The sequence below is a fragment of the Doryrhamphus excisus genome, chromosome 12 (assembly GCF_030265055.1).
Source record: "Doryrhamphus excisus isolate RoL2022-K1 chromosome 12, RoL_Dexc_1.0, whole genome shotgun sequence".
Taxonomy (NCBI): Eukaryota; Metazoa; Chordata; class Actinopteri; order Syngnathiformes; family Syngnathidae; genus Doryrhamphus; species Doryrhamphus excisus.
Window position 1 is genome coordinate 15,080,458 of NC_080477.1, and position 12,018 is coordinate 15,092,475.

Below are 12,018 nucleotides of genomic sequence, written 5' to 3' on the forward strand. Positions count from 1 at the left end.
CAGAGACTGAAAATGACTCTATCCTGCTGATGGACTTAGAATAACAGATTGGAAGTTGGAAGGAGGGCTGTGCTTCAAATTGTTGTTTTTCCTCTGTTAACTCTGGTAACCTGCAAGGAAAGCCGTGCAGTCATCATTTCTTTGCACAAAAAGGGCCTGTGAAGCCCTTTTTAAGGATATTGCTGCTGGTAAGATTGCAACCATTTATCAGACCATCAAGAACGTCCAGGAGAAAGGTTCAATTGTTGCGAAGAAGGCTTCAGGGCACCAAAGAAAGTCCAGCAAGCATAAAGACGAAAAGTTGATTCAGCTGTGGAATCAGGGCACCACCAGTGCAATACTTGCTCAGGAATGGCAGCAGGCAGGTGTGGTGCATCTGTAGACAGGTATTCTACAAAAGCTACAGGGATTGGTCTCCTGAAAGCTAAGGTGATGTCAGTTTTTTTCTGGTGAATCCTCTTTCCGATTGTTTGTACAATCTGTAAAAAAGCTGGTCCAGAGAAGAAAAGGTGAGCGCAACAATTATGACAAGTATGTTAGTTACATTTTTGATAAATTGTGAAATGTGTTGAGGAGATGTAAACAAGGAGGAATTAACATGGTCTTGATATCTAATGTTTAATTGTTCATAGTTCATATTGTGTTACAGGCGGACTACCCAGCATGCTTTGCGGCCATTTAGCTTGTTAGCTTTAAAACAACAGTCATTGAAGAAAGACAGGGCACTCCCTGTCTTTTGCCTGTTGACTGTTGTTTCATGACCTAATATGACATTTGCTTTTATTGCAAATGTTGATCCAAAATCAGAGAAGAATGTCAACATCAAGCTAGATTTTTTTTTTTACCATTACAATTACTTGTGGTTTTCCGCCATTAGAGCAGAGATGGACTGTAATACTAAGGATCAAGCATTGCCACTATTGATGCCCATATCTCTGCTATATAAAATATATATGCAGGCCAGCATTTCCGAAGGGTGACACATTTACAACGATGCAACACCCATATAGGGATTTCAAATCCGGTGTCTGCCTCAAGGGCACCGTAGAATTGTTTTGTGAGCGACCACCTTTCATTGCTTTGATTTCCACAGACTTTTCAGAGGCAGGGATATGGCAGAGGGCCTGGCACAGACACAGGGTGCTAAGCCAACTGACATGTTTGTGATTCAGTGCCTTGTTCAAGGGCACTTTAAGAGTCTACCCACCAACCAGCCTTTTTTTTTTTACACACAAAAGCAACTTCCTGAACTGACGATGAACCCACAACTCAGCATTTACAGTTATATGCTGCTCTATTTTAGAGGTTTATGCCTATAAAGACTCACATTCTGCTTAAAATGGAGAAAATACAACACATAATGGGAATAAAAGAGGCCGAATTAATCACCATTCGTTTTTTTGTCCCGTTGGTAACACAGCAAATTGTGTAGAATATCTTTCAAAAAAATGCACTATATTGTTTTGGCACTATTTCTCATCAGAATGAGCACCACAGCACCTGTGAAAGTTCAGCTTGACACAAAAGTCAGTATTTGGCATCAATTCAAAGCAATTAGAGATAGAACATTTTGTTTTAATATATTTAACAAAGACAAAAAAGGGTTTTTTTCCACTTAGCCATGAATTTAGTTGTTGTAGATGCATCGGTGCAATACCCATCCATCCATTCTCTATGCCGCTTATCCCCACTAGGGTCACAGATATGCTGGAGCCGATTAGGGTGCAATACTTTTTGAATTAAATTGCTCAGATTCAATACGAAGAGTCGATCAAAAATCACAACCAAGCCAAAACTACAGCAGTCGTATATTGAAAAGTTGATATTTAAAGAATCGAAAAGTTGATATTTAAAGAAAGAATGAAAAAATGCACATTTCCCCAACAAAAAAATGTACATGTGGGTGGGAGGTTATGTCCAGTTCGGCCTGGAGCCTGAGTTTTCGGCCTGAATTTTGGCCCCCTATGTGACCGAGTTTGACACCGCTGACATAGACTCCGAACAGTCAGTGTTTCACCAGCTATGAACCACCAGTTTCCAGTCATACAGTATCATTTATCAACATTTTTTTCATACTGAGTCACAAAAATTAATTTCTTTTAAGCATCAGACTTTGAATTGTACAAGAAATGTATCATCACAAAAGTTCCTTTGATCAGGAGCGACACTTCAAAAAAAAAAATAAAGAAATGAATGTGACACATGCCAAAGAAAGTTTTATGGACGTACATAATGATTGCCTTGACGTGTGTTTATTTTTTTGTGTCAGTTAATTGTTTAACGAGGCGTCATGGGCTGTAGAGGCGTGGTTAATGTCTGATATGCTAATTATCACCATGGAAACACCATCACAGCAGGAGGCGAGAAGGCAGTGACTAATGGCCCGCTCATCTGATACCCCATTCAATTTCACCCTTTTCTGCCGTTTTTCCTCCTATCATGCCGCCATTTTTCGCTCCCGTCTGAAAACCGTACTCTTCTCTCCGCTTCAGCGTCTTCCCAGCTGTCGGACACTTCTGACTCCTCTCGTTCTCTCTCTCCGTGATCACTCAGTCCCAGTCTCGTGTTCTCCTTTCCTCGCTTCTCTTTCTTGGTGATTTTGAAATGAATGTATTGCAGTGCGAAGAGAGGCGAGGGATTACACAACGCTTCACATATAGTGATAACACATACTAACTGTTAATAATGTATTAAGTCAATCTTTTAACCACCACAAATATGTCTTTGTCGCTTTCTCTCGCTTCATTAAATGTATGACGCATGTGTTCAGACACATTCGTATGTCTCCGTCAACATGACACGACAAGAGAGACTCTGAAAGGCTCTCTGGAGTATTCATAAAAACACATACACGCATGCAATGCTATCATACCTCCTTCTTTTTAACTTTTTTTATCTTCAGCAATGTGACTCAGCTTTTTTTGACAACTGTCAACACAAAGGCATATGAGACGAGAGGTAAATTGCTAGGATGCTGCACATCCAGACAGGAAACATATCCTATTTTATATTGAGAGGATGTTGGGAAAATAGACTTTGCTTGAAAGTGAAGACTCACAAAGCTCAGCAAAGCCTTAATGAGCAGAGTCAATAACTTTGTTAACTATCATGACAGATGACGCTAATTGGGAAAAGCATACCATCACAAACAAACACACTTTCCCGGTACCTTCCCTTATGTTTTAAGAATGACTATGAGCTCATTTGTGACATCTACTTTGCGCTTTTGTTGATATTTTGCAATCTGCACACGCTTGGCTCTCGCCCCTTCCAAGCTGTGAAGCTATTATCAATTTCCCTAACCCCTGTGATGTATTCATTATGTGATGGATGTGTTTGGCAGGAAGCCACTCTTGTTACTTGTTTACAGCTTCCCAAGATGGCAGAAGAACACAAGTAAGACATTTTCAGGGAACACAGTTGATTCCTTAAGTGAAAATGCACACTGCATGCTTTCATACTGTAACAGTAACCACACTATACCGCAACCCACACTAACCCACTGGTAGATGTTGGCCACCTTGCACTCCTCTACTTTCCCTCCGCTTGAGGAAGGCCAAAAGGTGCTCAATTCAGTTCAGGTGGAGAGATATACGCCGTCACCGCCGCAGCACCTTTATCTTTCTCAGCAAGGCACTTGTCACCTTTTTTGGAGGTGTGTTTGAGCTTGTTGTCATGTTGGAAAACTGCCATGCAGCCCCGTTTCCCAAGGGATGGTGTCTTGCTCTGTTTCACAATGTCACACTGCATGTTGGAAGTCATGTTTCTTGAATTGAACCACAGCTCCCCAATACCAGCACCACTCATGCAGCTCCAGACACTGACAACAGCACCACTATACTAAGGTTGTATATAATAATAATAATAATTTAGTATATAAATTGTATTGTGTATATAATAAAGAAGCCAGTAAGACATGAATAAGACAGGAAGTGACGTTGGGGGTTTAGAGTTGAGTTTCAGCTTGGCTTAAGTTTCTGCCACAATAGTAGCCTGTGTTTTTATAAGTGTTTTTATTGTACCTGTTTTGAGATTTGAATTCAAACCCGCAATGAAAGCCTGATGTAGCGGTGCTTGTGTGTCCCAACATTACAGTAAAATTACTTTCAACTCCTGACCAGTGTAAAATTACTACATATCGTGTCTTTGAATGCATTTTCTGAATGCCTTATATTTGTACTTCAGTTCATTTAGCCATTTCTATGAAAATGCTTAATTTACCCTAAAGATACATAACATACGTACTAATAGATTGCAGTACACCACAAAACAGCGAAAAGAAATTTGAAGCGCATCATCACGAGGGATGGCTGTACCCACTTTTATGAGGTACTGTATCATTTTAACAGATATACAGTACATATGCTGTCAAGAACCATGCTAAAGCCCATACAGACAAGAACCAAATTACATTCTTCAAGAGACACAACATGTTTGTGTTCCACAGTAAACACAGCTTACGTTCAATTGATGAAGGCTGACAACTTAAAACTCCAACAAGGCCACCCTCACGCAAGCCCTCTCATCAAAACTCTTCAGAGACAAACTGCATTAGATGTGTTCATTACAGCATAATTAAGTGAAAATGTGTGGCAGAGGACAGTGTCATCTGAATGAAACCATCACTGATTAGCCAGTGAGGAGAATTAGTGGAAAATTGTAAACCAAAGAGCTGACAAAAGTCATGCGTGAGTAAAGCATTTGAGATCACATATTGTATATGAAGCATACAGTAAAATATCTGAAAGCGTGAAAACAGCATATGAGGTCAACAAGCTCAAATTTTGGGTTGGCTTTGAAGGCAGTAAGGCTCTTGCCATCACAGAAATTTGAAATTCGTATAAAATGCAAACAGGACGAGCTGGAATTAGAGCAGATGGAAGGGAATGGATATTATAAGAAAAGAATAGACTAAAGAAGAGGGAGTATGGAGGCCAGTCGAATGTTTTGCATTAAGAACAAGTGAGCACCATTACTCCAAGCAATCCAATAACACGTGATATGTGCCACTTACATGCTATTACGTGATGCCTCGTGTTGCCTTTTATCCTTGTGATGTCCTCTAATTTGTAGGCAAACCATGTTTACAACACAGCACTTGGTTAAGCCTTCTTTGTACATGCTAAATCTTTCTTTTCCGGATGTCCCATAATGTCATAATATGCATAGTCATAGGCTCTGTAATTTTATTACTAATTCCCATAATGCATTGCTGTACTGCTATTTAAATAGTTGCTACTATTATTACGTGTAGTATTGGTAGATGACTTGTAGATGACCTACTGTATTTACTATTTACTTAATATTAATGTTATATCGTTTGTTCATCTGACACCATGGTTACGTTCATGCCCATTCATTTTCAATGGGAACATTTTCACAGGAAATTTAAAATTACACTAAATGTGGCAACATTTTGAAAAATCTGACTTGGTAGCACATTTGTCCCGAGTGAGCTGAACATTCTGGTGTTGGATTTTCATTGAAAATATCATTCATTCATTCATTTTCTACCTGGACTGGTCGCCAGCCAATCACAGGGCACATATAGACAAACAACCATTCACACTCACATTCATACCTATGGACAATTTGGAGTCACCAATTAACCTAGCATGTTTTTGGAATGTGGGAGAAAACCGGAGTCCCCGTAGAAAACATGCAAACTCCACACAGAGATGGCCGAGGGTGGAATTGAACTCGGGTCTCCTAGCTGTGAGGCCTGAGCGCTAACCACTCATCCGCCGTGCAGCCATACAAAATATCAAATTACACTAAATGCGGGACTATTTACAAAAGTCAGTTTGATGTTAATGTTATCAATAAATCAGAATTTCTTGTCTCATCGTTGATGTTGGAGTTGTTTGGACTGGTTAAGAAATGGAGGAGTAGTTTGTGGACAAAAAATGAGGCGGAATAAAAAGAAGTAGGAAGAAGAAGAGGAATAAATAGATAAAAATGTCCAACCCATAACCAGCGATTCTCAAATAGTGGATGGGGCACGGTGAACTGTCAGGGTGCCATGAGGAAGGGAGGACTTTCAATATTAGTGCAGACCTGCCAACATGTCGAAATTTGTGTCAGCATGCAATTTGAATATGTTTCACTGCTCTCCATTTTGATGGTTTCAGTTTGGAAAAGAGTATGAAAATGTATCCTGAATAATGATTGAATAAGTGTCTCTTTAACAGAAAATCTGCAACAGTACTTTGTTTACCTTTGAGTAACATCTCTGCGGCACAGCACTCCTTTCTTCACAACTCTCCCGTCAGTGAAAGATGTTGTGTTACTTATATCCATGTAATCCTTGTTGAAGTCTCATTTGCACGTCGCTGTGCTATAAACAAATGTGCTATCACTCTCAGAAGTGATTTTTATTATTATTTTATTATTAGATTTTTATTACTGGATGCTACAGTTTCAGATTGTAGGAGACCCAGTGTCTTGGCACTGGATTCTGGAGGAATGAACACATATTGGTCCATCTTCCATATGCTGGAGCCTATCCCAGCTGTCTTCGGGTGAGAGGCAGGGTACACCCTGGACTGGTCGCCAGCCAATCACAGGGCACATATAGACAAACAACCATTCACACTCACATTCATACCTATGGACAATTTGGACTCAAACCCTTTTGACTTTTAAATGTTCATCTTTCTCCATCAACCTCTTACTTTTAGCAAGGCATGGTTCTATTAGAAGATTAGCGGCATAGAAAAGGAATAGACTGATGGCTCACAGCAGTAAACGATTTCATTGGCTCATTTTGAGTGACATCGCCGCTTTTGCTTTCACGTTAACCGTAAAACCTGATGTAATTACGCAGGCAAACTTGAAGACGTGATTGTTAAAAAGACAAATGGGGCAGCAAGATCAACACGGACAGCACTTTTGTGTTTTGCTATGAATTACAGTATTTCTTGAATTAAATAGTGTTTCATTTAAATGCTGACACTTGCAACTTTCTTTGGCTCATTTTAAGGAGTTATTTTGCAGCTATGATGGAAAACAAAAGTAAAGACCTGAGCTGAGAATTCAAGAAATAACTTATTGCAAAATAGGAAAGTGGTGTCCAAGTTCATCTATCTGCCAGATTGTCTTGGCCTCACATCTTAAATGAAGGTAAAAGTAAGCTTAAGTGTTTCTTTATCCCTTTAATTCATCATTTATATACATTTTGAATTATTTTCTGCACGTAAAACTATATTGGAAAACATAAAAACGTGTAGGCGGACGAATGGTTACCATGTAGGCCAAACAATCAGGGGATTGGGAAGACCCGCCTCTCGCCCGGATACAGTTGGGATCGGCTCCAGCATACCCCTGACCCGGTTGAGGACAAGCGGCATAGAAAATAGATGGATGTGTTAACATTCTTGGCTTTCTGGAACGGATTAATTTGATTTACATTATTTCTTATGGGAAAAATTGATTTGGTTAACATACGTTTGGCAGTCAGACCTTCTGGAATGGATTAATGACGCTAACCAAGGCTGCACTGTATTTGCAAATGTATCTTGGCCTGAACCGCTCAGCTGCTGAGCAGAAGTTAAAAGCGCTGTTGATTGTTATGCCTTCAGCTGCAGGCAGATGGTCTCGTTCAGCTCTGTTATGTAACGGCTGTTGAGAGCGGCACGACTCAGGGTGCCAATGCCACCCAGCTTCTGATGGCCCTCTCTGGCTGTAGCACTGCCAGGAGGGTTGGCCCCTCTTATTATATTAACCGCACACCAAATTCAGGGGGCAAAATCATAATTTGTATTGTTATGCATTATTTCATTTACACTTTGTAGACTAGTCCCATAAGGCCATGTGGCCCAGCGCAACAGAAAACCTGTTTACAATTTTCGAAATGTGTATTTTTCCCACCATTAGGACCCTCCAATGGCAGGTCACATATAGACAAACAACCATTCACACCCGTGGTCATCAATTAAACTATATTTTTGGTTTGTGGGAGGACCGAGAGAAAACCCATGCAAACCGCACACTGAGATGCCCAATCGAACCCGGATCTTCCAGCTCTCTTCACTGTGTGGCCAACATGCTAACCACTAGGCCTCATGTAAAGAATGAAAATGAAAAATATTCAATCATTCATTCATTTTCTACCTGTCTTCAGGCAAGAGGCGGTGTACACCCTGGACTGGTCGCCAGCCAATCACAGGGCACATATAGACAAACAACCATTCACACTCACATACATACCTATGGACAATTTGGAGTCGCCAATTAGCCTAGCATGTTTTTGGAATGTGGGAAGAAACAGGAGTACCCGGAGAAAACCCACGCATGCACAGGGAGAACATGCAAACTGGCAGAGGGTGGAATTGAACTCAGGTCTCCTAGCTGTGAGGCCTGCGCGCTAACCACTCGATCGCAGTGCAGCTCTACGAAAAAAAAAAAAAAAAAAAATATATATATATATATATATATATATATATATATATATATATATATATATATATATATATATACAACCATAAAAAAGGTAAAAAAAGGTAAAAAAGTTGTATTAAAGTTTTGTGCGACACAGCTGCCAACACTTGCACTCCATGAGTCCCAGTTGTATTGCATTTTCAGAAAATACTGCATCAATTAAAGCACAATGAATTAATTACTAACACTCAAACTCACAAATTTCAGTATAAGTGTTGACACAATACCTTATTTCCCAAGATTATTAACAAGCATATATTCAAATAAGTTATGCATTCGAGGCTCATTTTGATAATGAAGGCAGCAATTATTTGTAATTTCTCTTGTGCCACATAACCCGCACAATTTAAGGAATCTAATATGGTATTCATGATGAGGACCTACATTAGAAGTTGTATTATTTTGTTGTGCAGTTGTGTTGGGTGCTGTAATAGCATTTGGGTCAGTTCAAGTCATTCCCTTAAAATGGAACTTACTTTTCTGATTTGTCAGGCAAGCGACACGTTCAAACAAACAAAGTGCGGCAGCACTCACTCACACACACACACACACACCGCTGTTCTTCTCCATCAGTCAATCCATGTCCAAGCATTAAAGCAGCACTTGGGTGCTGAGAACCATCAGCATTTTCATTGCTTCCTCCATCTGTTGCTGCTAATTTTGCACTTTAGTGTGTTGCCGGAACAATGAGGTCCTCTCTCATTCTCTTTTCTGTTTATAGGAAAAATCACTAATGGTGTCTTGATGTGAGAAGGATGCTGAGAAAGCATGTTAGTTGAAGGAGGCGGTTACTTTTATTACAGACAAAAACAGGCTTATTAAAATGTGCAAAGACACAAATATGGCAAAAAGGAACGCATCAAAGCATTTTTTTTTTAGGTGGACCAACCAAAATATCCCCATAATAAAAAGTGGTCACATGCAAACACTGAAAGAGAGCGTGTGCGCACACACACACACACACACACACACACACTGAGTTAGCCAAAAAGCAGTACTCAAAGGAAGCCCAAAGGAAAAACTAGATTACTGGTTCTTTCGCTCACTTCTTTTCTCTCTTGTTCACTGGTTATCTGTCTTTTTCTCCATCTATCACACACACTCACATAGACACACACCTCCCTCTCTCTCTCTCTCTCTCTCTCTCCGCCCTCGGCTACATCATGATAATAAAAGCAAAGGAATACCTTAGAGTTTCTAGGCCCTCTATTTCTCTCTTCCCCCTTTGGCCTGCCATTATATCACACACCCACAAGCACACACACACGCAAGTCCACTCACCGTGATACATACAATACACACACACACTATATTAACTTCTGACTGAATTACAATTTGACTGATAGTGCCCCTGGGGGCAAAGTAATGATAACTCACCTGTACTGTATGTATGTGCTTGTGTGTGTGTGTGTGTCGAGGGGGAAACCTTTCCTAAGATAGGTAGAAGGTGGCAGGATTGACTTGTATACGTGTGTGTGAATGTGTGTGTGTGCGGTGACTATTTCTCAGGGTTACAATCACAGAGGAAAGAGCTAACCTGAAAGGCTGAAAAGGACATTTAGAGCCATGCTTCTGCTGCAAAGCTCTGCAATGCAAGCACAGGTGTCAGGAGCTAAACCCTCGGAGCACAAGGGTGTAGTTTGCCTCACTTTTCTCATATTTTCCACATTCTCTCCTTTGTTTCACACCCACTCTCTCTTCCTTCCTGCCACACAAACACAATTCTTTCATCTTTGCATCCATATAATCATGGGTGCATCTCTGGATAACTTTGAAGTGATCAGAGCGAAATAAAACCTGTTCTATTTCATATTTCAAAATATCTGGTGAGTAAATCACAATGGCTTTATATGAGCAGGCTTGCAGTCATTCTCTGTTACCATAATACAATATAGACAGATATACAATATTAAAATTCAACGCAATACTGACGTGCTCACCCTTAATCTTTCTTCATTTCTTTGTTAGATATCACTGCATGAGCTATCATCTCGCCTGCCTGAAGAGGAGCACTCATTGTCGGACACACTTTGTCAGGGGCACCGCTGGTGCAGCGTTTACTAACTGCAGACAATCTTATCATAATATCAGTACAGGAAATGTGGTCATTATATTTTTTTTGCTGGACTACCCGTCTTCCAGACATCGGCGAGCACTGTGGTTCTCTCCACCTGCGTGGATGCACAACGTGTCCAACATCAACGCACTTCTACGGGCGAGAGCGCGCTTCTTTTGGCTTCAGCAACAATTTGGCGGATGTTTCCTGTTCATGTTCACAAAAACACATTTTTGTCTTGCTAGGAATCAACAACTCCAATAACTTCTTGCCTCATAAACAGAGAAGCAGAGCTTGGGGAAAAGCGTGGAAAGCTTAGCTTGAGGGAGGCCAGAGAGCGAATCTCGCATACAGTGCATGCCCAAATAAGGAAGCCTGTCCATCTGTGACATCGCAGACCTCCAGTTTTTCAACGGCCTCTGAAACCAAGCGTTTTGAGCGATCCCGAACATTTTTCAGGGCTCACTTCCAAATGGGCAAACCTCATTATCTGAGACTTTGGCATTGTTTAACATGAGAATACAACATTCTAACTACATTTATAGGTCAGAAAAGTGGACAAAGCATAATAGCTCCTTTTAAATATTAATACCATGGGAAATACTATATGAACAAAAGTGCTCTACCATAACTGCTGGACAGATACACAATTACTGGAAATTGGAGATTGGCTAACAGCACAAAATAACTGCTGAGATCGAGGAAGGCAACAATGATAAGCACTCAAAGGCAGAAGAGCATACAGTAAATAGTCATAAATCCAAGTGAAAGCTCACCAAATTGTTATTTTTCTGACACATGGGTACTACCTATTAAACCTATTGAAATGTTCCCATGTCTTCACTCATGACAAAGCACCCCATTGAAACGCTGCTGCCCCATGCAGTTTACAGTAGCAGGGGCCTTGTTTTGGCCACCAAGTTGCTTCCTGGTAGTGCTTGAATTAAATGAAAAGCGACAGACTGCACAGCTTGTACATGCAGCTTTTATGGGGAAGCTTTGTAATGTCTTGTTTTATAAGATACACTAGCACATATTCTTTATGTGAGAAGATACTTTTCACTACATGAACAACAGAATGTGAGTTTTTATCCATCACTATTTGAGAAAATACACATTTACGGAATACATTACGGAGCGGTAGAGTTATTATGGGGTAATAGAAGTACCTTGACCAAGCGGTTCCTCCTGGAAAACAATCTGGTATAGCACTGCTTAAGTGCACTCTCAGTACAAGGGCTACCAACCCTTGTGCCAATGATCAACTAGCTTACTGGAGCACTTGTGATATATGAGCTGACTTGGCTTTATCCCTAAATTGCAAAAGAACAGTGCAGTAAGACCTGCTTCTGGTAGGGCGTAGTTCTTCACACGGGTTTCCAGCCATGCATGCTCTCTCCACTTTTCTTTTAAATACATGAAGTATAATCTTTTTCCCATGTTTTTACCACCCATGATACCATTTGATTAGCCTGATTTGGACCTCTCATAAGCAGGGACACCTGAATTAGCTATCATTTGCT

The 12,018-nt window shown here is 40.4% G+C and overlaps 1 protein-coding gene across 5 annotated transcripts in view; it reads right to left on the reverse strand.

Moving 5' to 3' along the window:
- The window catches only part of LOC131139316 (CUB and sushi domain-containing protein 1-like), a 361,438-nt gene that overhangs the window by 292,759 nt on the left and 56,661 nt on the right, over nt 1–12,018 (reverse strand). Inside the window, exon 1 of one of the 5 annotated variants that reach the window (XM_058088817.1) lies at nt 5,015–5,459. The exons of the other annotated variants lie outside the window; for them this stretch is intronic. The gene's annotated coding sequence lies outside the window, so the exon portion shown is untranslated. Of the gene's footprint in view, nt 1–5,014; nt 5,460–12,018 lie in introns of those variants that run through there. 5 annotated transcript variants of the gene reach the window in all.